The sequence below is a fragment of the Carassius gibelio genome, chromosome B3, assembly GCF_023724105.1.
Source record: "Carassius gibelio isolate Cgi1373 ecotype wild population from Czech Republic chromosome B3, carGib1.2-hapl.c, whole genome shotgun sequence".
Classification (NCBI taxonomy): Eukaryota; Metazoa; Chordata; class Actinopteri; order Cypriniformes; family Cyprinidae; genus Carassius; species Carassius gibelio.
Genome location: NC_068398.1, coordinates 7441186 through 7447413, shown reverse-complemented (window position 1 = coordinate 7447413; position 6228 = coordinate 7441186). Strand labels below are relative to the sequence as shown.

Genomic DNA, 6228 nt, shown 5'->3' with positions numbered 1-6228 from the left:
GACCCAATTTAGTTGACTCAAAGTGGTTTTTTTTTTTTAAATGATACTTAAATCCTTTTGCATCACATTACTCAACAATAAAAAAAGAACCCATTCATTGCTATAAAAGTGAATTTAATGAACCTACACATAGAAGCCTGATAAAAACTTAGAGGCCTTTGCATCTGAACTCTTCATGTATGAAGAGCTTGGGAGCTAAATGACCATTAGCTGCTAGAATTGTGCAATGAGATGCATCTCTTCATTTGAGGAGTGTCTGTCCATTACATTAGTCACAAATTGTATTGCTAGCGATCAGTTACATGTAAATTGAAAATATTTCAGAAGTAATCAATTTTATTTAATAATGAAATTTAATCCAGTTTCTTCAGTCCAGTTTTAATGGACTTATTATAGTCCCATATATTAATTTAATTGTGTAGAAACAATTTTCACAATTTAATTAAGCTGCGGTAGGTAACTTTTGACGCTCTTGCGGTTAATAAACAGAACTGCTTGCGTCTTGCGGAAGAACATCGTAGCCGGAACTACTTCTCTCTGTTTATGTCTATGAAGAATCACAAAGGTACTGGGTTACTCCGCCGCGGTACCCCCGAAGCAATCTAAAATAGTCCGAATATAAACACTTATTATAGGTGCACCCTAGTGATTGAGGACAAGCTAAAAACATGGTTTGGAAAATGGATTCATGGTGTACTCGCTTATTATATACATTTTGTAAATCTTGAACACAAAAAAAAAGTTACGGACCGCAGCTCTGATTGGTTGTTTCTTACCGGGAGCGGATGAATTTCTGAAAATGGCAATAGGACCACTGGGAGGAGCCAGAGGAGCTTGATTTTTTTCACGGATTGTCTATCTCATATTCTACTGTCAGGACATAATGTCAGGTTTCACAAATAAATTTTTACAAAAGTTACCTACTTCAGCTTTAAGTTGATAAAACAATTTGTGTGTATGATTTTGAAATATATGTAGGAAGTCAGGTCTACTATTACTCATCTCAGACAGACAGGAACTCAGAGTTTATCCTGCTAGAAACCACAAAGACCTTCACAAGAGTTGCATCAGATGCGCTTGATGCATCAGGATTAATTCAGCTATAGTTTCTTATTTTATTAAATTTTTCTAAATACTAATAACTTCAAAGTACTTAATATTTTTCATCTTAGTAATTTTGGAGATTGGGAAGAGCTTCTGTCATGCTGGAGTTTTTCTGGTTTTCATTTTGCAGAAGAGTAAAGCTTGTGGTTTTGTTGTGGGCGGCCTCATTAACACCATGTCATTAAATTAGCAATAAAACCTGAACAATGATGAAACTCTTCTTAGGTGTTCTTCTTAGAAATAATTAAATAAATGTACTTCTAGGCCTACATGAAGCTCATATTACTTATCTTGAGGAACAGAGAGTTTGTCCCACATGAAGCCACAGATCTTCGAAGCCTGCAGCATTGTCAGACGGACTTAATGCAACAAAACTAATGCAGCTTTATACTGATCTCACTGTCAGATTTGTTTTTGAATGTTAATATTAGCTTTATAATACCATGAATCTGAAAACTGCATAAAGCAGAGGCTTTCAGTGGATACTATAGTGCACACATGATTGGCAGATATAATCTACTTCTTGCTAAGATTAATACATAATTTAAACAGAGTAGGTAAATATCAGATGTTGATAAAAATCTGTTAACAAAGCAGACTTCATTTCTTCTATTGCTACTCCTTCCGGTCTCAACTTCATGGCACTGACTGAGACTTGGATCAAACCTGAAGACACTGCCACCCCCGCAGCCCTCTCCACTAATTTCACTTGTTCCCACACTCCTCGTACCACTGGGAGAGGTGGAGGTACTGGTCTCCTTATATCAAATGAATGGAAATTTGAATCTTCAGCCATCACCTACAGGTAATGGTTCATTTGAATCACATGCAATTACTGTAACCCACCCTGTTAAAATTCACTTTGTTGTCATTTATCGTCCCCCAGGTCAATTGGGAAACTTCTTGGAGGAGTTGGATGTGCTGCTATCAAACTTTCCTGAAGATGGTACTCCTCTGGTACTGCTTGGTGACTTCAACATCCACCTAGATAAACCCCAGGCCATGGGCGTAGGTTTGGTCTCAGCTTTGGTGGGGACACCCCATAACACCCCCCCCCCCCCCATCCCCCCACCCCCCGGAATTATTTTGTTGTAAGATACCAGTGATTTAATGGTGATTTAGTATAACTGTATAATCTCGAAAATGCACTCTCAAAAAATAAAAATCTGAGACTGTGTAATGCTGTGAGAGACAGCCCTTGTAACAAACCATCCGCTCGCTGCTAGTGCAAGCACAAAAGTAGTCCCGGCCCGCACGTGTAGTCTGTCAGATACCCCGCCGCCAATGAAATTACGGCGTTTCTTGTACTGTCATCGTCCTGGCCGTTAGAGTCGATCCAAATAACAGTGCAAAGATCCAAATAGCAGTTCAAAGGAGCTCGCTAAATATTGGTGGGGACAAATTTGTCATCTCAAAATATTGATAGGGACTAGTACCTAGCGTCCCCCCCTAAACCTACGCCCATGCCCCAGGCTGCTGACTTCAAAACTCTGCTCACCTCATTTGATCTCAAGCTAGTGTCTACTACAGCGACTCACAAATCAGGCAACCAACTGGACCTCATCTACAAGCGCTGTTGCTCTGTGGACAACTCTTCAGTTGCTCCACTGCACACCTCAGACCACTTCCTCATTACTACTAACCTAGCACTTACTCCTGAAGCGGCACACCCTCCAACGCAGGTCACCAACACTCCAACAACCTCCTAGACAGCCAACAATCTGGCTTCAAAAGTGGCCACTCAACTGAGACTGCTCTGCTCTCAGTTACTGAAGCCCTGTGACTAGCAAACGCAGCTTCAAAATCCTCAGTACTCATCTTACTGGACCTGTCTGCTGCTTTTGACACCGTTAATCACCAGATTCTCCTGTCCACCCTCAGAAAGATGGGCATCTATGGAACCGCACTCCTGTGGGTTAAGTCATACCTCTCTGACAGATCCTTCAGTGTGACTTGGAGGGGTGATGTTTCTAAGTCACAACACCTTGCTACTGGGGTTCCTCAAGGCTCAGTACTTGGACCACTTCTCTTCTCAATCTACATGATGTCATTAGGATCTGTCATTCAGAAGCATGGCTTTTCTTATCACTGCCACGCTGATGACACCCAACTCTACTTCTCATTCCAACCAGATGACCCGACGGTAGCTGCTCGCATTTCAGCCTGTCTGAGTGACATTTCTAGCTGGATGAATGACCTTCACCTTCAGCTTAACCTTACGAAGACAGAACTCCTGGTGATTTCAGCTCACCCATTGCTTCATCACAACTTCTCTATACAGCTGGGTTCGTCAACCATTACTCCTTCGAGGACAGCCAGAAACCTAGGAGTTGCAATGGATCATCAGTTAAGCTTCACAGACCACATTGCTACAACGACCCGGTCCTGCAGATTTGCCCTATACAACCTTAGGAAGATTAGACCCTTCCTATCAGAGCAAGCCACCCAACTTCTTGTCCAAGCTCTTGTTCTCTCCAGACTGGACTATTGTAATGCTCTCCTGGCGGGCCTTCCTGCATGTACTGCCAAGCCTCTGCAATTGGTCCAGAATGCAGCAGCGAGGGTTGTCTTCAATGAGCCAAAAAAAGATCACATTACTCCTCTCCTCATCAGGTTACACTGGCTACCAGTAGTCGCTTGCATCAAATTCAAGGTAATAATGCTTGCCTACAAGACGACCACTGGCACGGCACCAACATACGTAAACACACTGGTTAAATCTTATGTGCCCTCCAAAAGTTTGCGCTCTGCAAGTGAACGACATCTTGTGGTGCCATCCCAAAGAAGTTCAAAATCACTCTCACGATCCTTCTCCTGGACTGTGCCCAGCTGTTGGAGTGACCTCCCAATCTCAATTCGTACAGCTGAGTCTTTACTCATTTTCAAGAAACATCTAAAGACTCATCTTTTTCGCCTGCACTTAACCAACTAATACTAGCACTAATACTGATCCATGTTGCTGCAGGATCACAGAGCTGCTGTTAAAGGACAGATATTTCCATTAGATTTGGCACTGAAATCTGCTGATGACAATTATAACTGCTTTACAAAGGAAATGGTGAATTGCAGCTTTATTTTCTCAGATCTGCGAAAAGATGAGTCTCTTCTTGATTGTTAATTTCATTACACTAAGAATTTGGCTAGCTAGCAGATAATAATAATAATAATTTGATTAAAAAAAGTTTATTTAGACCTCATAAATAAAATGGTACCAAAAAAAAGGGTTCTTCAGCTTGTAACAATAGCAAAACCCTTTTTAGTGCTAAATAGAACCCTTTTTATAGGGTTCCATAAAGAACCAGGCTTTGAAAATGCTATATAGGACCTTAATGGTGTTATAAACAACATTTTTTCTATCATAGTTTATTTTCATTATTATCAGTATATTAACATATTTATATCATTTTAATATTATCTGTATATATTATTTATTAATATGTTATTTTTTTACTCCTCTATCTGTCTGTTATTACAATAGTCTGCAGTGGCTATTAGACAACCTGTCAATTAGGTACTTTAATTTTTTTTAAAGACATGTGAATTTGTACCAAAAATGACTGTGCTCTAACAACAGTTATTAGCAGAATACATTAATAAATGACATTTGACATTGAACATAAATAAATACTTAAAGAGGTAAAACAAAATAGAAACTGGAAATACTGACTAGAAGACCAGGTTTCAGTGAAATACTGTATCTCATTAATCCTCTATGATGCCTGTAAGTCCATCATTATGTGTATTTTGGTGTGATTGAGTGGACATTTCTCTCTGCAGATGATGAAGTTGTAGGATGTGACAGCATCTGAAATACATAATTGAGTTCAGAGTTACAATGTGTCTCCTTCCATTTGTTTCTATAAAAACAAAACAAAACAGGACTATACATCAATATTTTTGCTACATAGCGGTGAAGAGGAGAGAAGTGTCCTTAACTGAACAGGGCTGGTCACACTTACATGTTCTCTTAAACTGAAAAGAGAATAATACACGATTTGTAAGAAACCAGTTACAATTTGAAAGTTAAAAATTATAAACATTTTAAGAAAAAAATAATTTACCTGCTGAGAGTGTGTTGACAGTCTGTGTAGTTGGTAAGCTGAACTCCAGAAAATCAGTAGGCCTAAGTAATGAGCCATCTTTTTTTTTTGAGTGTAGCCCCTGTTATTAATAAGTAAACATGTTTGTTTAAAAACCAGATACAATTTTAAAGTTAAACATTTCTTTAAATTTAAGAATGAAATAATTTACCTAGTGAGAGTATGTTGACAGTCTGTAGTTGCAGGCAGTGCAAATTGTCAATTTCATTAAAGCATGGCTTGTTTCCCTTGCTTTGTCTGGAAATGGGAGCCAAACATGAACAGCCCCCTTTTCACACGAAGGTTAGCTGGCTCTCCAGAGGTCGGGTTTTCGCCTCTACGAATTGCATTCAGAGTAGAGCTGCACGATTAATCGTTAAAAGATCGCGATCTCGATTCAGACACCCTCTCGATCTCATTTCTAAAAGACAACGATTCCCCGAGTCTGTTAAACCTTTGACAAAGTCTTACCGGATCATTCAAATCCGTGCGCGCACTGCCGCTGACACAGAGAGAGCTCTTACCATGTTTGGTTAAGAAACATCTTCACAAACAGTCTTTTCAACTACACAGTATTATATCTGTCTTACAGTCATTTATATTATCACAGAAATACTGGGATAAAGTTTATAGTTTAAATATAAACATTGATGTCTATATGGCAGCGATCAAAATATAACAAATCCCCTTTTGAAAGTACTGCGCTTTAAATAACGTTTGTGTCGATTGCATTGTTTCACCAATAGGTGGCGACAAGTGTCTTAATTTATTTGTCAATGAATTAATTTTTCATTCAAGAGAATCGTTCAAAAACGCTGATTCATCCAGAAATGAAACAAGTGTAGTAGGTTTATGAGTGAGTCGTTGAATCAGTGATCTAAACAACTTTTTCATCATTCTAATATTAAAAAAACTGGGGTTTTAAATATATTATATATACACTACCAGTCAAAAGTTTTTGAACCATAAGATGTGTAATGTTTTTATATATATATATATAAATTTATATATAATATATATAAATATTTTGTTATAAATGTCTTTG

At 38.6% G+C, this 6228-nt stretch overlaps 1 protein-coding gene across 1 annotated transcript in view; it reads left to right on the top strand.

The window, feature by feature from the left end:
* Positions 1–6228, top strand: part of LOC127953236 (NAD(P)(+)--arginine ADP-ribosyltransferase 2-like) — an 88763-nt gene that overhangs the window by 34816 nt on the left and 47719 nt on the right. The gene's annotated exons all lie outside the window — the stretch shown is intronic.